This window comes from Misgurnus anguillicaudatus, chromosome 3, assembly GCF_027580225.2.
Source record: "Misgurnus anguillicaudatus chromosome 3, ASM2758022v2, whole genome shotgun sequence".
NCBI lineage: Eukaryota > Metazoa > Chordata > Actinopteri > Cypriniformes > Cobitidae > Misgurnus > Misgurnus anguillicaudatus.
Genome location: NC_073339.2, coordinates 41,881,690 through 41,904,467, shown reverse-complemented (window position 1 = coordinate 41,904,467; position 22,778 = coordinate 41,881,690). Strand labels below are relative to the sequence as shown.

The window sequence follows — 22,778 nt, the reverse complement described above, 5'->3', positions numbered from 1 at the left end:
CCGTATCAAGTATTTCTGTTGATGTGTCATGGTCATGTATTGGTTACTCAACTTTTTTTTCCTATTTTTGAACCATTGTCGTTTTGGTTTAGGGTTAGATTTGGTGTTTGCGTTAGGATGTCACTCTAAGTATTGGTTTATACTATTTTTCTGATTTATTTTTTATATTTGATTTTTTTATAACTGATTTTTAAACCATTGTCGTCTGGCGTTAGGGTTAGAGTTTGGGTAAGGATGTCATTTTATGTAAATCTAACCCTAAATCGAAGCGACAAGTAAGAAAATAGGACAAAACAGTTGAGTAACCAATACGTGACAATAGCCTCTTTCACACAGTAATTCTGGTAAATTACCATGAATTTACCAGAATGAATTTACCAGTAAATACAAAAATGTGCTGTTCACACACGCAGTGGCGTTCCGTTATTTTACCAGTAAGACATCATTCACACATCAGTATCAAAATACCGGTAAATTCGTTGAGAAAGCGGATGTACCTGTAGCACGCGGCGAGCTCAGTGTTGTATTTGTAAACAATCCACGTCGTTCATATCCACAGTCCGTATTTTCCTGTTTTCACGTCTGTGGTAAACAGTCGCGAAGTTGCTCATGACCAAACAACATTGAATGAGACGACGTCAAACCGAAAATGCGTTTTTAACAACACTACTGTTTGCACGTTAGGCTTTACAGAGGGCGTGCTAAGGACGTCGACAATTCGGTGGTAAGCTGTTTTAAACAACTTTTGTGAAGAAATGTGGACGTAAACTTCAGGTGTGCTCAACTTTCAAGCAGCATGTGTGTGGAAAACTTCCGTAAACAGTGCGGGGGTAAACGCGTCATCTGTATTAAAGCGCTATGATTGGCCCGAAGCTGTCAGCACGGTCTGACATCGTCCGTTCTAAATGCCGGTAATCCTATAATTTTCGTTCACACATAGCGCTTACCGGTAAATTACTGGTAATCTTACAACCTGCCTTACTGGTAAATTGGGAGCACTGATTTACCGGAAAGGTTCTGTTCACACATGATCTGTTAACTGCAATTTACCAGTAAATTACCAGTAAAGACTGTATGTGTGAAAGGGACCAATGACACGTAAATAGAAATACGTAAAATGGTCACGTAAAAAACGTGACAGTGTCACAGAAAAGAATCACAAATTTACGTGACTAAAGGTACATATTTTTTCTGATTTATTTTTTATATTTTCTTATTTTTAAACCATTGTCGCCTGGCGTTAGGGTTAGAGTTGGGTTTGGCATTTTATGTAAATCTAACCCTTAACCGAATCGACAATGGTAGGAAAATAGGACCAAACAGTTGAGTAACCAATATGTGACAATGACACGTAAACAGAAATGCATGATACGGTCACGTAAAATGCGGAAAAACGTGACAGTGTCACAGAAAAAAATTACACATTTACTTGACTAAAGGTACGTATTTGCGTGATACTGGGTTGAATCATTATACCCATAGATGCTGGAATGGTGTTAATAAAAAAATATATCCTAGCTGGCTCTTCGTTTCTTTCTATATTTGCACTCCTTCCAATCTCCTGTTTGACCACGATCTCACCTAAGGCTTTCAATTAAAAACGAATCACACACCTAATTTCTCTTAATTTATGAGTTTCTGCTTCTCTCTGACGAGCAGAATGTACTTCACACCCTGCCTGTATAAAATTAGGTTTCATTTCTCAACGACCCGTTTGCATGAATAAAAATGTGTAAAATATTCATAAGTATGTAATTAGGTCAAAAGGTGGATACAATATTAATCCGCTTCTCCACAATTGCTTCTTTTGTATGTGCATGTGTGTGTGTGTGTGTGTGCGGGTGGCAAAACTCCGATGTTCTGATTTGTTGTGCATTAATCCAATGAAATGTCAAGAGATATTGACCCAGCCGCACAAAGTGAGACATACAGGGTCAGAATGTCACGAGTGTACAATGAATAGTCCGCAGCTTTTCATATCCTCGCAGTGCAATAGGTCAAAGCCCAGTTGCTTGTGGAGGTTTGATTTCTTTTATTAGTACGTATGGTAAGCAAGGGCCGTACTGACGCTGTGCAATAACTCTGTGATTACACGGCGCTTCTGTCTTTGCAATCTGAAAGTGACTCTAACAAGCTCGGCTGCGAGCTGGGGAATACTCTCTTTTATGAGCTCGGAGCCTAGCGAGAAGCAAGGTGCCGTTTGATGCATGGAGAGCGTAATGAGCGCGTCTGGTGTCAAACACCCAGACGTCGATCAAAGGCAGTGTAACCATGGCAACGGTACATCTTGGAAACCGTGCCACTTTGGCTTTTACCACGACTTTACCCATAAGATAGAAAAATCACAGATGATATCCTTTGATATGTCAATTATTTCTCCTAGACATCGATCAATGAGATTAAATAGAGAGCAATTGGAAACTTTTGCGTAAAGCTTACATAACACACGCTGTTTCTGCTTATCTCATGCTAATCTTTGAGTACTTATAGAGTAGTATTACTTCCTTCACATATCCAAAGAGTTTTTAATTTTATCAGATTTATAAAAGACAGATCAGCTGTACTGATTCTTTTCGAATAAACCCGAGCTCATGGAGGTGTGTCACAGGTGGAGCGAGTCACGAGCAAGCAGCAAACACAAAACATTATCCCACTATCTCTGGATAACTTATAATTTGCTACATGTTCGTGTAATTTACATTACTGTATATGCACTTATGCTCTGTTCTGATTGCCAACAAAACACAAATGCCGCTTTACGTACTGCCTGCGACTTATGACCCTGCTGAAAAATTAGAATTCTAATTCTAATGGTTTCCATTAAAATACCAATGGGAACCATTATCTTTTACCATTAAAACCACTAAACTGTAGTCTGTTTTGGGCCATTTTCCATTAGAACCAAAACATAGAACCAGTAGAACCAATACATACCATTAGAGACCAACAAAGACCAATACACTGTAGTGTGTTTTGGCCCATATTCCATTCAAAACAATAAAATTCCCAATAAAACCAATAAAATTTCTGTGATGGTGTCTATTGTTTTTTTTAGCAGGGGACCAAGTTGGGATTTCAACAAAATCCAGCGTTAAACAAACACACTCAGCACAACTCCTGCTATACTGGATAAACAAACTATATCCATTGTTTCCATTATTTTGGGTTCATTGGGAAGCTGAACAAGCTTAAATTTCCCTCACAAACAACACCACACTTCTTTAGTGAAGTTGATTTCATGTCAGCTCTTGGTTGGTGTGCGTGTGCGCTATTCCAGTTAAAGTGCCCATATAAGGACTTCCACTGTACTTCCTGCATTGAAATTGCCCATAAAAGAAATAAAGCAAAATTCGTACGTATTAATCTTTTATGTTCGAAAAAAAACGTTTAGAAAATTGTATGAACCCTGGGAATGTGCTTTTGGCTCTGTCACGCGTCCAATCGCTTTTTGAGACTTTGCCTATATGTTTAGCATGAGGAGTCCAACTCTTAAACAGTGTTTATAAGTTAAAATGCATGAAATAGCTTTGACCCCCCCTCCCCCCTTAAGTCTCCTGAGTCTCAGATCATTATAGTCTTCATTAGAGTTTCAGAAGAGATCTCAGCTATGTGACAAACCGAGCTCAGCTTTGTCAAGTCTGCCACTATGTCAATATTATTGAAGATTTCAGTATGAGCTCAACATTTCCAAATCTAGATTGTTTACATATACAATCAACATTCATTTTACAGCTTCATACTCTTAGAGTAGGCCTATTTTATCTGTTCTACATTTTTATTTCACCTTTTTATGAGAAACATCTCAGACTAAGTTGAAACTTCAATGAAACACAACTAAGAACTCCATCACATTTCCTGAGCTTCTGTTGGAAAAAGCAACCAGTGAGCAATAAAATTGTCCTCTGGGTAATCACATTTCTGGCCGATGGGATTTTAACATGCAGGTGGCACCACTGAGACCAAAACCTCTCAAATCCAGTCCTGGAGTACCACTGCTCCGCACATTTTGAATGTTTCCCTTATTCAACACACCTGATTCAAATCATCAGCTCATTATTAAAGATTGGCTGCGTTCGAAAGCTTATGCTGCGTTCCAGGCAGGTTTTTAAACCCGTGAGTTACGACTTCAAAACCACGACTCACAGCCCTATGCGTTCCAGGCAGCCTGTAACTCGTGTTTTTACAACCTTCTACCGGTGAAAGTGCACTGGAACGGCAGTCAAACCCGTGACTTCCCACCCGTGAACTCGTACTAGATCGATGTACTCCCAGTTCAGAGTCGTGAGTCGTGATTTTGAAGTCGTGAGTTACGGGTTACAGGTTGCCTGGAATGCAGCATTAGGCAGCTGAATTGTTGCCTCACTGCCTCATGAGGCAATAGGCCTGTTCGACCTCATGCGGCACCACAAGAACCGACAGCCGGATGACGTCAAAAAACCGCGAGAGTGAGACGAAATTAGACTTCGTATGATTTCTCTAATCGGTCTCACGGTACTTTGACGTCATCCGGCTGTCGGTTCTTACGGCACCGCACGAAGTCGAACAAGCCTAACATAGAAAGCATTCAGACAGACTTCATAGGCAGCAAAATGGAACAACATGGAGCACAGCACCTTTGTGATAACTAATCCCATATTTAAAAACTACAATACTAATTTCTTGCTATAAATGCAATTAAAAGGTGTAAAAAGTGAAAATATAACTTTATCAAATTTGTACTTCCTTGGCTGCCATTTTATTTTTTCAGATTTAAAGTGATGTAATGGTTTAAGGTAGCGCTTGTCAGCTTCGTTCCTGAAGGGCCACAGTTTAGTTTCACCCCTGATCCAACACACCTGCCTGTCATTTTCAACTTATCCTAAAGACTTTGATTATCCTGTTTAGATGTTTTAGGGTTGGAGCTAAACTAGGACCACAACTGACTGGCAAACATTTACGTCATACCAGCTACCACACAGCAAACCAGTAATATCAATTATTTCTCATTTTATGCAACTGCGCAATTACTGATCGGAAACATTGCAACATCACAGGCCCGTAAATAATTCCATTACCATTTCCAAATGTTTTTCAAACTCCAAACTTATCATAACATATTCAGATATCCGCCCCAGGCACATTTTTATCTGAATACGCGTCACTATCTAATGGTCTACATGTCACAGGCTATCTGTTTGGCTTTTCTTAATGTATTGGTCGGTCAAGTTAGCAGCTCGCTTTTACGAACTGATATATAAATATGATAATGGTAGGTGGAACAGTATTTTCAATATGTGTCAGAGATTAAAGACTTCCAAAGTGAATTTAGAAAACAACAGTAAGCTCTTAAATATTTGATCAGAAGTAAAGATTAGCTTTTTGCATTGCAGAATAAGAAGACAAAGCATCTATACAGTCCACTGAATGAACACGAAGAAATCCATTAAGCATAACAGTTTTTTCATTTAAAGATAAATCACTTACCTTTGTCCAGACATACATAAAACTCAAGTTCAGCTGAATACATAATATAGCTGAACTTAATTCATCTTTGCAGTAGTGTAGCAAGTATTGATTTGGAGAACAATGTTGACATTGCAAGTTTTGAGTTAACAGTTTACAAGTTTGCAAATGGGGTTATGAAAGCAAAACCAAGCAAGCTGACCCTAGGCAAGAACTGTCCGTGGTTCTGAAACGCTCCGCCGCGGGAATGCGCACCCACAGTACGCGTTCTTGCGCTCTGTGCCATTAATTGTTGTGTGTATGGGCACGTCCATCATACAGATGCCTTTATTGAGTATTTCTACGCGTCAGGATAGAAGCAGTTTCAAAAAAGGCGTCTTAAGGATACCGCGCTCTGATTCATTTCGATGCGCTTTTTGAACGCCAGTTCGCGTCCTGTCTGATCAGCTGAACAATTAAACAACCTTATATGTCAGACAACAGCAAGTGAACACAAGGCAACATTTCTCAGAGATAAGTTTGTAAATATGAAGCGCTCTGGGATTTAATGGGATATACCATAACATAAAGTCAAATCACAATTTTAATACAGTAACCATAATTATGGCATATAGAGTAAAACCACCTATAGTTTAGCCATGATATTTGTACTAAAACAATGGTAATACAAACCAGGACGCTTCAATAAATACACCGAAATGTAACATAAGCTTCAATTATGTAAGTTTCATTCTCTTTATGAGTAGCCTATACATTGCATTTGTCTGATGCTGATCTCGTTCGCATCCATGAGATCATTTAATGGTCTCACAGGCAGGCGCAAACGAGTAGCCTAACTCTGAATACTAATTTCCTCATGCCCTTCGGTAAGGCGGCCTTGGCACAGGTACGAACCCCAAAATGTTCCCCTGTGGAACTCAAAGACATCAGTCCATTACGAGCAACCTGCGACCCGTGCGCAGAACCCAGATGCGTAATCGATACGCGAATATCAATACAGATCCACACTGCGCTATTGACACACAGTTGCCTCGCATTTCTTCAACTTCAAGGCTTAAAGAAGAACGTAGACTCAGCCTTACCTTTCAAAATGACAAGCCAGTCGCCAGTCTCCCACGGTTTAATTTTAAGAGAGTGTGATGTGGTTCAGTTCAGAGGCAAAATCCAGCACTGCGGACGCGTCCGGGTGGAAAGCAGCAAATGCCCGCCGTTGGATGAAGACACTGCGGCAGCTACAAATCTCCTGGTGCCGGGGCGAACGGTGATGAATTGAGACTAAAAGCGTGATGGAGAGTTCGTGGATTTTCCGCCGTCCTCCTCTGTTTATCCCGCAACGAGCCGGAGCGCGTGTACTTCTCTCCGCCAAGCGGCTGGACTGAGCAACCAGTTTCACATGCACATACTGAGTGTGTTTGGTGATTGGAGGGGGGGTCTGAGAATGATGGACAGGTCGTTTTCATTTCAAACTTAATTTGTAGAGTCTAAATAATACACCTAAGGAAACACCATACAGATGTTAACCATAAACCATTAGAAAATAAATTTATGTAGTGTGTTCTGGGTCTTATTTCGCTTTAATTTAATGGTGTTCCTATCTGCCTAATAACATCCCACTACCAGAACTCAATTCCCATTTCCAATTCCCTATTCCCATTAAATCCATTAGAATTTTTATGATGTTTCTGTTGCTGTTTTCAGCAGGGTAAGGTAACATTGATTGCACATCCCAAAGTGATTGCTTTTATTATCTCACCTTCATGTCATTGCAAGCCCAGAATAAAAGCAAGCAATCATTCATTTACATTTAAATCAATGCATTGATTTAAAGTAAAGTTAAGGCATGCATGTTTTTATCAGTATGTGTGTTGTCTGAAAATCATACCATGACTTTTGTGTTACTATCAAGCAATTGAGCTTTAAACCTCTCTAAATGGGGCAGGAACATCCTTTAAACGTCTGTAAATGCACTGAAAAAACGAACTTTTTTGTGTAGTAATATTTATTAGATTAACTCTCATAATTTCTACATAATAATATTAACATTTATTGAGAACTAGATTTTCCTAAGTAAAATGATGATAAATACACAATTAATTCATGTAAAAAATGAACTGTGTGGGAATAGTAAGTCTTATTAGATATTTTCTTGTATTATTTAATAATTAAGTAAATTTTAATCAAAAACTTTAGCAGATTCAAGTAAAAAATCTTAGTTCATTTTACTTAAAAATATTAAATCCATTAAACTAAAAAATCTAAGTAAAATTTACTTACATTTATTTGCACATGTTGTAAGGAATACCCATAATTCTTTGCGCCTGAATATTTTATTTTTTAAGCTTTATCACAGAATAAGAACTGATAAGAACTTTAACTACTTAAATATTTGTTAGCAAAATGTCATAAAGGTTTAAGCTCTTATATTATTGATGTTGTTTTGTTGTAAATAATAATTTTGTGAAGTCACCGTTCAGGTGATCAGTCTTTCTTTACATGAACCCTGTTCAGAACATTATATTGTAATTCTCTCCACAGTGCTGATAATGCATGTCAGAAACACAGTTTGTGTGCGTTTCTGTTCCGAATCAAGTTTATTCAATGACTGACTTGTTGTCAGTCATGAATTTTGTGTTATAATGCCATTTATAACACTAAAAATAACTAGGTCCATAGGAATATGTTAAAGAAAATAACAAACAGAAAATACGATTTATTTAATATTATTAGGACAGCAATGCTTCAATTTTCAAAAAAAAAACTAATAGACTTTACCTAAACGATTAAAAAATAAATCTAACTTCTAAATAAAATAATTAAGTAACATTTAATTAATTATTTAACATATGTTTTATCATGCAATTTTAAGTAAATTTTATTTGATTTTAGTAGGTAAGTTTTACTTATAAAAAAGCAGTAAATTTTACTTAAAAAAAGTTCGTGCAAATTGTTACGAGGATTTTTTTAAGTAAATTTTACAAGTTGTTTTTTTTCAGTGTGTGCCCTCAAGACGTTTTTATCTTTTGCTGCGTTACCAGTCATAGTATAGGCTGCTTCACCTCAAGGCTTGTGAAAATTTAAACGAAACAATAAAAATGGGCTTTCCCGAGTTTTATAGAGGATTGTTGCGATGTCCGAAATGTTTCTGTCTCCATTTTTATATACTTTGCGTCCCCAAGGGCATTGGTTTTTCAAAATGATTTGAGATGCGAGATCAAGTGCGGTGCAGATGTGGGCACCAAACGTCGCTATCAAATAATTACTTTGAAAGCCCATAAAGATACTTTTATGGAGGACTTTTCAGATGTGACTGTTGGCCGTACCTCGGGAGCAAAGTTTCCAAAAAATTTACTATTGGCCCATTTCCAAACTTCATTTGAGTTACACAGTCACAGATTGCTCGCCTATTTTCGAAAGGAAAGCACACATCAAAGTGAGTTATGGCTCCCTGTAGGATGTCATTCAATTACACAGAGCCCTTAAAAAGTCTTCGGTTCAAAATTGTGAAGCTGAAAGTTGATCAATCAAGTCATAAATGTCTACTTCTGAGAAACAGCTTAACACAAACGGTATAAATCTATAACAGAGAGCCGCCTGCTTTTCCCAATTCCCTCTCTATACGCACCCTCCACACTAATGTTTACAAGGCTCCAAAAATATCACAGAAATTCCCAAAAACCGCTTCTTTACAGGAACACCACACACATGACTTTTTGAAGGTTATTTTCTTTTGCAGACTAGCTTGAAAAAAGACATTAAAAGTGTGTAGCTCAGAGCATCACTTTAGCAGTGTAAAAGGTCATGGGTTTGAACCCAGGGAACACACATACTGATATAAAATGTGTACCTTGTAATGCTATGTAGATTGCTTTAAATATATGCATCTGTCAAATGCATACATGTAAAATCAAGATCTTTTTAAGATGTTGATGCGGTTGCTAAGCTGTTCTGGTTGGTTGCTAGGGTGAAGTCAAAAGAGCCCACCCACAAGTCTTTGATGCTCTGATGCCTCATAACTTGAATCTCTCCTTCAATTTATTTGATGTCAGTCTATTGCATCATCCACCAGGTAAAGTTTCTAAGTCACTTAGAAAAGTAATACCCCGCTTTCTCTCAACAAGGCACAAATATTGAAGTTTTATTACCATCTACAAGTTAACGTTTATGCATTTACACGAACATGTGCAGATGCTTTATATTTTTGGGATTGATTGAATGGGTGTCAGCAATAACACAATAATACAAGTGAGATCTGTCTACAGTCAATCTCACTTCAAACCACTGTCATGGTCGCAATAACCAGCGCACCTTTGGGACAGTTACCTCCAAAACATATCTGTCATCTTATGCAACCAAGCATAAAACGGTATACTGAAGAGCGCTGTTGAAAACACTTAACAGCATCACTCACTATGACATAAGGTTTGGTCTCGGAGGGGCGTGATGTGTTTATTATACAGTACAGTATATGGTTACACTGACGGATGTTGAGAGTATAAAAGTGGTTTATGTGTTGGACAAGTAGATGGACAGGAAGGAAGAAAGTAAAAAAGAAAAAAAGCTCCTCGTTTCCTGGCTGTGTGCTTCTCATTGGCGTTTTTTCGAGTTTGGCATTTAGCCCAGGCACCCTGGGACAACCCCACATCTTACCTGAACATTCATTTAAATGATCTGCTTACTCGGTTACACACTTGGCAACGTTGTGAGAGAGCAAGAACAGGGTGATAATGAGAGACAGAGAGAGAGAGAGAGAGAGAGAGAGAGAGAGAGAGAGAGAGGAGGAGGAGGAGGAGAGCATTTGATGTACTTCCCCTGTTTCCTACTGTTTCCTTCATCAGCAAAAGGACTTTGTTTGGCTGTGACAGCTTTTAGATGTGTGTACAGCCAGATTTAGGGATGAACAAAAACAACATTTCACAAAGAAGTTCGAAGGGATGGATATGAAAGGAGCAGATGCTGCGAGAACCTAAAAGTGCCTTTGAAACCTCTGAATGTTGTTTAGGGGTTAAACCAACCCACATTATAAGATTTTGGTCTGTTTTTACATTAAGACTTGGAATATAATGCAAGTTATAGTGACTATTTTCATAATATTTTGTAGTCTCTTTACACTGGTCAAAAATTGGCCCAAGTTGCAGTGGCGGCTCGTGACTGCTCATCAGAGAGGCGCTAGTTCAAAATAAGTGTTCGGGGTGACGTGTCTTGCTTGCGTTTTCAAAACATGTGTTTGTTGTGTCATATAAACCATGTGCATCAAGTGTTCGTCAAAATAAGTGCCTGCTGCACATGCGTCAAAACCGTTTATGATAAAAGAGACGCTCACGTTCACAAAATACACGCAAGACACTCCCTTAACATTAAACTCTGATTACGCATGACATTATGCGAGTATCTGGCAAACGCGAGCGTCTCTTTTATCATAAACCCTTTAGACCAGTGTTTCTCAAACTTTTTCAGCCCAAGGACCACTTTATCTTCCAATTTTTTTCTGAGTCCACTTAACAGAATCCGACTGTAACACGCCCCCAAAAAACAACAAAATAGGAAGGGTAAGCTAAATTTAAGTTTAATATGCACTAATAACTATTTTTTTAAACAGAAATGCAATGCTATGTTCAGAAATTGTTATATGAATTTAATTTCATTTGAAAAAGTAAATGTGAAATGAGTTGCAGCTTAATATAAAAAATCTACTTAAATAAGTGACGATTGCACTGCAAAAAATGACTTTCTTACTTAGTATTTTTGTCTTGTTTTCAGTAGAAATATCTAAAAATTCTTAAACTAAGATGCTTTTCTTGATGAGCAAAATGACCTAAGTAAATAAGTCTAGTTTTTAGACAAATAATATACAATTTAAGTGAAATTGTCCTTAAAACAAGCAAAATTATCTGCCAATGGGGTGAGAAAAAAAATTGTGAAATAAGATTTCTTTTTTCTTAAACATTTAATTCAAGTAAAATTTTCTCACTCCATTGGCAGATATTTTTGCTTGTTTCAAGCACAAATTGTATATTTTTTGTCTAAAAACTAGTATTATTTTCTTAGGTAATTTTGCTCATCAAGAAAATACATCTTGATTCAAGAATTTCCAGATACCTCCACTGAAAACAAGACAAAAATACTAAGTAAGAAAGTCATTTTTTGCAGTGTGTATAAACACCTAGTTTAGGTCATCTTTTGGCGGACCACTGGGGGGGTTTGGCGGACCACTAGTGGTCCGCGGACCACACTTTAAGAATTACTGCTTTAGACGCATCTGCAGCAGACACTTATTTTGACAAGACGTGTGATGCACAGGATCTGTCGAACACATATTTTGAATACATACATACATGTTGTGACAAACTTCGCATTGAGCGCCCTCGAAAAAAAGTCACCGGCAGTCACTGCCAAGTTGTCACTGGGGAATTATCTTTAAAAAGGGTGCTAATTAGGTACAAATGTGTATTATTTGGTATGGAGGTACAAACATGCACTTGTTGGGCCATTATCTACATCTGATATGAACTCTTTATGTGCAACTTTTTAAAAGGATACCGGCCCAGTGACAACTAGGGACCAATCTTTGACCATTTTTTCTGACAATGTATACAATATGATTTAACCAATTATTTTCATGACATATGGACAAACCTGAAACATACATAGTTGACCGAACCATGGGTTTAAACAACCCAGCATAAGTTCGTTTGTCTATATTTCACTCAGCCATGAGCTGAAATAAACAAGCACTTTTGAAACTGTGCTGTCTAGGGCATGCAAAAGGAAGAAATTTGTGCAGGTTTCGATCAATACGGGAAGCTTTCAACAGACACAGAATGTGAGAAGGCATTTTGGGGTTTTTTGTTAGTCATTGTCCTCAAGCTTCTTTACCATTGTGGATTTTATATGTAATGACAAAGATGAGCATTTATTATGTATTGATTTACAATCAGCTCTCTTTCGCTCTAGGCTCCAATCATGCTGCAGTGCAGTTTACTGCCCTTATTCTCAAACACTTGTATATCTGACAAAATAGCTGACATCTCATGGACATATTATATAGGACTATGTAACATTACAGACTTACCCTATTACATGAAATGTTTTGAACAAAAAATATGTCATTTAATAAAGCAATAATATATGTACCTTATTTTGTAATTTGATGCATTCCTAAAGGAAAGAAACATTTAAAGGGGACATTTCACAAGACTTTTTTAAAATGTAAAATAATTTATGGTATAAGCTCAGAATACCATATAGATAATTTATTATAGCATGTAAAAATTGCCAATTTGTAGATGTGAGCAAAAATGTGGGATTTTGGGTGTGTCCTTTTAAATGCAAATGAGCTCTTCAATAAATGGCGGTGTCGTTTTTGTATAATGCAGATTAAGGGGAGTTATTATCCCCTTGTGACATCACAAGGGGAGCCAAATTACAAAGACCTATTTTGTCACATGCTTGCAGAGAATAGTTTACCAAAACTAAGTTACTTGGTTGATCTTTTTCACATTTTCTAGGTTGATAGAAGGATTGGGGACCCAATTTTAGCATTTAAACATTAAAAAAGTAGAAAAGTTCATGATATGTCCCCTTTAATTAACATTTATTTATACCTGATGCCTTTAAAGAACCAGTTTTAACTGTAAGATTGCATAAAGGACAATTAACTTCTGAAGATCTGTTTCACAAAAGTTGTGGAAAGGGTTCACTGTACATTGTAAAAAAAAATGCAGCATAAAGTTAAAACAACTTGACGTTGCAAGTCAATTCAAGTTACTGTTTTAAGTTTTGGCTTGCGAAAAAAAAAACTAAAACAAAATTGAAATTGTTTTAAACTTAAGTTAAAGTAACATGAAAATACATGTGTTGATTTGACAAAAATGCTGCATATTTTTACAGTGTAGAGCTTGTTACAATTTTGCATTGTAGCAAGCTTTACAGTATTTATAATAGTAGTAGTAGCACTTAGTTTTCGAGGGTGCACGATGCAAAGTATTTAGCCCGTCATGTATGTGGTTCATCATTTCGAAATATTTGTTCGTCTTGTGAACCATGTGCATCATGCGTCTTGTCAAAATACGTACCTGCTGTACATGTGAGAGAGACAGAAAATAATTGACAGCACAATTGAGTTTCAATTGCAACAAACCACCATCATTGTGATCAGTGTTTGCATTTCATCAGCTCATTTGCATTTTTAAGGAGACGGCACACTTTTACTCAGGCCTACAAAGTGGATATTTTAACATTCTATAATTAATTATCTGTGGGGTATTTCGAGCTAAAACTTCACATACACACTCTGGGGACTCCAACGACTTATTTTACATTTTAAAAAAATTCCATAATATGACCCCTTTAATATGCTTTAATAAATTGTATATGGGGTATTCTGAGTTAAAACTTCACATACACACTCAGGGGAGACACAAAATTATTTTACATCTTAAAAAAAATCTCCTAATATGACCCCTTTAACAAGACGCATGATGCACATTGTTCACATGACGCACAAAAAAACATATTTTGAATTTGCACACCTCGGCAGAGAAGTCACCTGCCACCACTGGTACTGACACATAAAAAGTCCAATGAAATACTATATTTAAAATATGTGGTGTTATTGCAAAATACATGTGCATTAGCAATAATATGATGAAAACATTGGGTTTTGGGTGTGCAAATGGACTGTTAGGTTCAAATATATATGTTAGCTATGCTAACTGTAAAAAAGTCATCTGTACAGTACACTCTAAAAATGATTATTTCAACACAGCATTTGGTTAAAAAGAGACAAACCCAGCCGATTCATCCTCAGAGACTCCAATCAAGTCTAATAATGTAATATGATCTGAACTATTTCGTATCAGATTCTTTTAAGACCAAATGATCATCGCTATGCTGTCCACATCCATTGTATATCTCTATTTCAGAGGTGTCAACCCCTGCAGCTGAAGGTTCAGTTTCCTGCAGAGTTTAGATCCAGCCTTGCTTCACAAGTACACCTGCTTGTCATTTTTCTAGGTGTTCCTGAACACTCTGTTAGCTGTGTTTACAATCTATGCCATTATTGTTAATGATCAATCGCTCATTTGTGACATCCAGACAACAGCTAACCATTTGTGTCACTATTAGTCTTTTTATCGAAGAATATATTACAGTAAACCTTTTGTTTTAATAAAGTAATACTTACATTAGGCCTACATGAAACAGTAAATGTATCCTAAGCTATGAAAGCTACCTCTGAGCATTGCAATTTCCTCCGAGATAAAGAAGTGCTGTAATTTTACATTTAGCTATATGGCCATTACTTTGCACTTTTCAGTTATTATTACTGGCTTGGCTGTTTATTCACATACTGTACACACAGACTTTCTGCAAAATGTGAATGAACAAAGATTTTTTTCGATGTGTGTGTGCGTGCATGTGTGTTGGTGTCTGGTCTCTTCTTTGATCTTGGGCCATATGGCTATGCTACAAAGCTTTCACTGCATTTCAAAGGGCATTTATGCAGGACACCGGCTGGCCAGTAAACCGCACGCACTCATGCATATTCACATTTTTATTTTTAATTCTTTCATATGTTCCCCTTCATGGTCACTGGTGGGTTATTATATTCATAGTGACTCCACATTCATCCTGTATGTGTATGTCTCTGAATTCTCATAGCATAGACTAATAATAAACATTGCAAACCTCAATATGCACAGCTGAGAAATAACAACAGTAAATAACAATTTATGGGTACAATTTTATGTTATGTTATGATTACAATAATAAAGTATATGAAAAAAAAACAATACGGGTCTGTACAAAGTTCTCTCTTGAGTGAAGTTGAATTTCTCAACAATTTTTATGATGTTTATTTGCACTTTATTTAAAGGGGACATGTCACAAGATTTTTTAAGATGTAAAATAAATCTTTGATGACCCCAGAGTGTATACACATGTAGAAATTTTATTATAACATGTTAAAATTGACACTTTGTAGGTGTGAGCAAAAATGTGGCGTTTTGGGTGCAAATGAGCTGATGAAATGCAAACACTGATCGCCATAATGGTGGTTTGTTAAATGTGAATTATTTTCTTTCTTTCTCTCCCTCTCTCTCTTTCTCTCTGCACTAAATGGCTGTGCTGGGTTTGGATAGTGCAGATTAAAGGGTGGTATTATTATAATAAGATCTCCTTATGACATCATAAGGAGAGCCAAATTTCAAATACCTAATTTTTACGTGCTTGTAGAGAATAGTTTACCAAAATTAAGTTACTGGGTTGATCTTTTTCACATTTCTAGGTTCATAGAAGCACTGGGAACCCAATTATAGCACTTAAACATGGAAAAGGTCAGATTGTCATGCCATGGCCCCTTTAAAGGTACACTGTGTAGATTTCCAGCAGCATCTAGTGGTGAGATTGTGAATTGCAACCAAGGGCTAAGTCCACAGCTCCCTCCCTTTCGTAAACATACAAGAAGCTAAGGTAGCCGCCAAAGGACAAACATGATGTCATCGTCTAAGACAATCGCTGCATCCAAAATCGCCTACTTCTATACTATATACAGTACCTCCAGAAAAAGTGACTATGCCAAGTTCGCATATTTATGCGGGGGCCACATTTTTTCAAATACGCAGCACTTTCGAAGCATAAATTGCAGATTTCCATGTGCAAAATATGCGGGGCTTACATGATTTCATAATCCCTGCATTTTTGTACACTGAAAAAACGAACTTTTTGGTGTAGTAATATTTATTAGATTAACTCTCATAATTTCTACATAATAATATTAACATTTATTAAGAACTAGATTTTCCTAAGTAAAATGATGATAAATACACAATTAATTCATGTAAAAAATGAACTGTGTGGGAATAGTAAGTCTTATTATATATTTTTTTGTATTATTTAACAGTTTTGTCACTGCACATAGTCCTAAAATAATTAAGTAAATTTTAATCAAAAACTTTAGCAGATTCAAGTAAAAAAATCTTAGTTCATTTACTTAAAAATATTAAATCCATTAAACTAAAAAATCTAAGTAAAATTTACTTACATTTATTTGCACATGTTGTAAGGAATATCCACAATTCTTTGCGCCTGAATATATTTAAGCTTTATCACAGAATAAGAACTGATAAGAACTTTAACTACTTAAATATTTGTAAGCAAAATGTCATAAAGGTTTAAGCTCTTATATTATTGATGTTGTTTTGTTGTAAATAATAATTTTGTGAAGTCACCGTTCATGTGATTAGTGTTTCTTTACATGAACCCTGTTCAGAACATTGTGTTGTAATTCTCTCCACAGTGCTGATAATGCATGTCAGAAACACAGTTTGTGTGCAAAAATCAAATATATCTTAGCCAAAAGTTGAAAAATGTTGCATTATTTACTTCTCAAAACCGCAGCCATGTCCCCTATTGCATTGGAATTTTATGAAGTGACGTGATTATGTGACGTGAACATCATTGAAAAGCTGCAAAAGCTGCAAACAGTTTTTGCAAGTTCCTGCAATTTCATTGCATAAAATTGCTTAAATATCCCGCAGGATCAAAGATTTTTGCTCGCAAAAATCACAAAAAAGCCTGTGTTTTGCTGGAAGGATATAGTAGGCGAAGCTGTGCTTTTTGCCTAATATGAAAGTAAACGGTTTCAGCGGCAGCCAATGGGTGTTTCTTAAAGCTCACATAACACATGCTGTTTCTGCATTTCTGATGTTAATCTGGAGTATCTATATTGTATTATCTCTGAAGAGTCTTTAGTTCAATCAGATTTATAAACGAAAGATTAGCTTTAACGATTCTTTCCGATAACGTATGAAAAATAAAGAAGGAGGAGTTACTACCGCGGGAGGAGCGAGTACGAGTCATGCAACACTATAACACTGTTTAACTTATAATTCACTACATGTTCATGTCATTTATATAATACGCACGTGCCTATTTCCAGAAGTCTTACTTAGCGCATGCAACTCATGACCCGGTTGGGACTTTTCAAAGAAATCCAGTGCATAAAACACACACGCAAAACTCTGCTGCTACCCCGGATAATAAACTATATCCGTTGTTTTCATAAGTCTGGCTTTCTTCTCCTTACATCCAAAAACACACTTCTTCTTTCGTGCCATTGTTGAGTTTAAAATTAAACAAAGCTGTTGGGTGATGTGATGTAAGTTCTAGCATCTCCCGCTGATTGACGGGTGGGCGGGGTTTTCCAGGGGAAGTGCCCATATAAAGAAGTGATACGTATCGAAAATCCCTGAAACATCAGCTGGACCTGTAATCGAAAAAAAAACTTTTTGAAACTTGTACGAACCCTGGCGAAGTGCATTTGGCACAGAAATACTCTGTAACACGCCCAACTGCTTTTTGCCTACGTTTAGCATGAGGAAACAACTCTTAAACAGTGTTAATAAGTTAGAATGCATGAAATACCATTGAACCACCCCTTTAAACGTGAGTACGTGCCCTAGGAAGGCTGTTTTCTAGTCTCTCTAATTGTTTATATTGTCTCACACTAATATGCAGTTACCTCCATAGTAAAATAAAAATTAAAAAATAAAGTTAAAATATTTTTAGGGTGTCTCAGGTGTTGCAAGACCAGGTGAACAGTCCAATGTTTCAGTTTCTGCATGGGCCCTCTTTAGAAACATCATAAATTGTTGTGCCAAACACAATTGTGACACAAGGGGTCCTCCATAGAAATAGGGGCCCTTGGGCATCACAGGACCATAACTGATAGACAACACTGTGACAGATGAACTTTACTCAGTTTACTAGAGTTAGAAATGTTTACAATAGAAGATAGGCTCTCAACGACAGATGCTTTGGGGTCATTTCAGCAAGAAATAAATGAAAGTTGCACAAATGTATCTCAACTGTTATTAAAGAAAGAGAGGGAGACGTGAAATGAGATGAGCCAATGAGAAGAACCATAGACAGAACATTTCTCAACTACAGTCAATTAATTTCCCATCTGTACTCTTCCAGTTTTCATTCAATACCGCGTGTGTGCATGCGTATGTGTGTGCGTGCGTGTTTAGTGCTCCAGAAAGTTATTTTTCTGGCAGACTGACAGTGACTTTAATGAATAAATGTTTAATTTCATTCCTGGGTAGAGAATGAATTAATGTGACTTGAGGTTATTTCAGCGTTCCCTTGCAACGGCACACGCACTCATAGACACGCACCGTTCTGTCTGACCGCCGTCAGGGTGTATTGGTATATTGGATTGTCAGTGACACTTTCCTAATTTAAAAAGAAAAACCTTTAATAATACGCCCCAGATATTTCAGCTTCATTATGCATTTTAAGAATTAAGGACAATGACTTTTGACTTTAACATATAGCTTTTTTTCCTCCCACACACACACACACACACACACACACACATCGAGAGACAGACAGAAATACAGGTTTTCTGTCTCCTGTGAAGTGGATCTTGCTGTATGAGCACATTTTTTTTGTCTTAGCTTTTTTCCAGCTCGCTGCCTAATGCTGTGAATGGCCGTGTCTCAGCACTGTACTACTGCAAGCACTGCGTTCCCAAGGTCAAACTGATTATTCCCGCTGGGAAGCAGCTGTCCCGTCGGAGACCAGCTGCGTGTGTGTGTATAACATTCAAAGGGAGGAAACTGTGAGAGAAGCAAAAAGGAGGGATGCCTGGATGCTGGGTGGCTCTTAAATAATGATGTTAGAGGTGCTTGTTAAAGAGAGCATGGACTATTACTACAAACCTCTAACCCTAAGGATTCAAAATGTGTAAAGGTAATACAAGCGGTCGCCTGGGGCCCCAGCTTGTCAGTGGGGGCCCACGCGAGTTCACAATACAACGTCACTGGGGTGGTACGCTCTTAAAAAAGTACACCTTTGTACCTAAAAGTTCATGGTAGTACCTCAAAGGTACATACTGGTCTGTACCTAGATCAGTGGTTCTCAAACTGGGGTCCGGGGCCCCCAGGGGGGGGCCGCGAGATGGTGCCAGGGGGGCCCCAGTTTATGACATTTTATAAAGACATTCATTTATCATGAATACTGTGTAATTAAACCTAAAAAAATAAGGCTACTAACCAACAGCACTACTTTGTATAACTTAATATGTTTTGTTTAATAAAATGTAAAATTTTAGAACAGTTTTTGTCATAAATTTTCTTTAGGGGGGGCGCGAAGGAATGCACCGTACAGAAAGGGGGCCGCACGCAGAAAAAGTTTGAGAACCACTGACCTAGATTATACGTATTAGGCAGTGGCACCCGGTGACTTCTTTTTTCGAGGGCGCTCGATGTGAAGTTTGTCACAACATGTATGTAGTCCGTCATGTGTGTTTTTTGTAATTTCAAAATATGTGTTTTGCATGTCGAGCAATCTTATGTGCATCACGTGTCTTGTCAAAATAAGTGCCTGCTGCAGACGCGTCTAAAGGGTCTAAAGGGAAGCGCGCGTTTGCCAGATACTCGCATAATGTCATGCGTAATCAGAGTTTACTGTTAAGGGAGTGTCTTGAGTGTATTTTGTGAACGTGAGCGTCTCTTTTATCATAAACGGTTTTGACGCGTGTGCAGCAGGCACTTATTTTGACAAAACACGTGATGCACATGGTTCACACGACGCAACAAACACACATTTTGAAAACACAAGCAACACACATGACACCCCGAACACTTATTTTGAATTTGCACCCCTCGGATGAGCAGTCACGAGCCGCCACTGGTATTAGGTACTTTTTAAACTATACCATACCAGTGACAGCAGTGACAACAACAATAATAGTTAGGTAAGATATGGACAAACCCAACCTATTCTGGGTTGTTAAGGTGTGTCTATTTTATCCAAACATGACTTGAAACAACCCAGCATTGTGTTGCAGACCATAAAATGTATCCAAATGTCCATAGACTTGTCCTAAATGATGGATCTGGGCCATTTCTCAATATTAATAAAATATGATATTGGACTGTATTCAGGAATTTGAAATGAGGACTGTATTCTAAGCATAGACTGTAAAAAAATATGGACGTAGTGTCCGTGACGTCACCCATTGGTTTGTGAAGATCGCTTTTGAAGCTTAAAGTAGGCGTTGCCTGCCATCGCCATCTTGGCCGCGCGTCCCCGCGAATTACTCGCGGAAAACCGAAAATGGGTAAAGAGGCGGGACATGGGTGAAGCTGAGGTGAAACCACGCCCGCCTAGCGCGAGTCTAGTGACAGCAGTGGCTGTTCAACCGACACTCAAGCGACCACGCCCTTAATTATGCAGAAGTTTAAGGCTTAATATAATCTAAACGGGTGAGTTACAAAAAAATTCACCCCCCTCACAGTTGTCATGAGGGGCAAAATTAGCTATATAGGCCAAAAACACTTTTTGTACCAGGCTGTAAACATATTATTTTCTACTGTAAAGTTGGCCATTTTTAACATGGGAGTCTATGGGAATTGACTCCCTTTTGAAGCCAGCCTCAAGCGGCCAGTCGATGAATTGCAGTTTAAGTCACTTCCGTGTTGGCTTCATTAGAGAGATCGGAAGGTTTGCCCCTCGATTCAAAGAGAAAATAGTATTAAAAAGTTAGAGGTATTTAGATGAGCTTCCTGGTATTTGATTAATATTAATAATGTGCTTGTTTTTTAAATCTTTTTTGAAAAATGTGACAGTCCCTAGCTGTCACTGGTGTGGTACACTTTCAATAAAGTACACCTAAGATTGAGTTTATATTGGTACCTCAGAGGTACTGGTACCAAAATGTGCATATTACTACATATGATACACAGGACCCTTTTAAGGGGTACTGCCTCAGTGACACTTTGGGACAATTTTTTGACAGTGTAGTGAGTGATCGAAAATTCCCACAATACTAAGCTTGTTAGAGAAAACATGATGTGATATAAGTTATCCTGAGATTAATGTAATAGGGTTTGTGAAAGATTTATGTAAATTATGGTTGAAATCTGTGAATAATTTGTCACACCATTATTATATCAGGAATAAATTGGGCCTCATAACATAGAGATTATCATCTAGCATTACAGGTAATGCGTGGGCAAACACTGCGATATTCCGACCATTAAGAGGCTTGCAGCGTAAATCCTACTTTGAGTTTTTCATTTCTCTTGTGGAATCATTTGAAGCGTGGGTGAAAATAAGAGGGAAAGATTACTGTGTCAGATTGTTTAATAGCAGCATGCAAGAGATGCAAATCTCTTAACATTGATAATTAAAACAACAAAAGCTGTCTTTTATGTTTATGAAATGTGTGATGCATAATACATTCTGTTCAGTAGTATTTCATTTTTTTAACCTTAATGGAATGCATTTCAAATAATCTAAATTGATCCTCGCAATATTTCAAGAATAAAATAATTTATTTTGTTGTGACCTCCTCCTCCTATATATACATATAGTTACATTTTAAGGTTAAAGGAACAGATCACTTTAAAATGATTCAAATTTAAAATTTTGTGTTCATCAGAAAAAAAATTCATACAGGTTTAGATCAACATGAGGATGAGTAAATGATGACAGAATTTTCATTTTAAAGCGAACTATCCTTTTAAGTCACACCTTGATTCATCATAAACTTATTGCTCAGCACAAAGACTACCTAATGTGTTTAATCAAATCAAGTCTGCCAGCATAAAAAGTGAACTGAATCAAAAGGTTCACTTAAAATTACTTTATTCTTTAGCAATGCTTTTCCTTATTTTAAACCATCCTTTAACTTGTTTTTGAAATAAAAAAAGAGTGCACACGCTCACATAAACCTATTTCAATTAAATAATTAAATAATTAAAATAAAATGCAGGACAAAAGTCTAAGATCACTAAATGCTGTTATATTTTGTTATGTACGACCTTACACAATTTCACTTCACACATTAGACTGAACTGCCATCTGCTGGACTGATGTTACATACAAATAAGAATAATAATTGTGTCTGTTATTTTATTTACGACGCTAATACTTTGATTGATCAGATGGTTTGTACTATTTCTTTAAAGTAGGGCTTTTTCTTTCAAATTTTGTTTCACAGTTTTTAAAAGATCTTACAAATTGATGTAAATTTACAGCTATATTGTCTCCAGGACAGTAGGTGGCAGTAGTGCGCTAATAGATGCCTGATTGCTACGGGTGTAGAACACAATGAAGCGTTGCTTTGAACTGATTCTTTTCGATGACTCGTTTGAACCGATTTGCAAAGCGATGTGAATCACTGGACTGGTGAAAACGCAGTGCAATGTTGATTTTCATTGCAGAGTTTTTTTATAAACAATATGCTGATATCTTTTTCGACTTAGCACGAGTATTAAGCGGCAAAACAGAAAAGGTTGTAAAAAAGGCATATGGAGGGATAGGAGGAT

At 37.2% G+C, this 22,778-nt stretch overlaps 1 protein-coding gene across 2 annotated transcripts in view; it reads right to left on the bottom strand.

Annotated features, from left to right (window-relative positions):
* Positions 1-6,820, bottom strand: part of elfn1b (extracellular leucine-rich repeat and fibronectin type III domain containing 1b) — a 166,884-nt gene extending 160,064 nt beyond the window's left edge. For both annotated transcript variants that reach the window (XM_055206051.2, XM_055206053.2), the window contains exon 1: positions 6,525-6,820. The gene's annotated coding sequence lies outside the window, so the exon portion shown is untranslated. The remainder of the gene's footprint in view (positions 1-6,524) is intronic.
* Between the last annotated feature and the right edge of the window lie 15,958 nt (positions 6,821-22,778).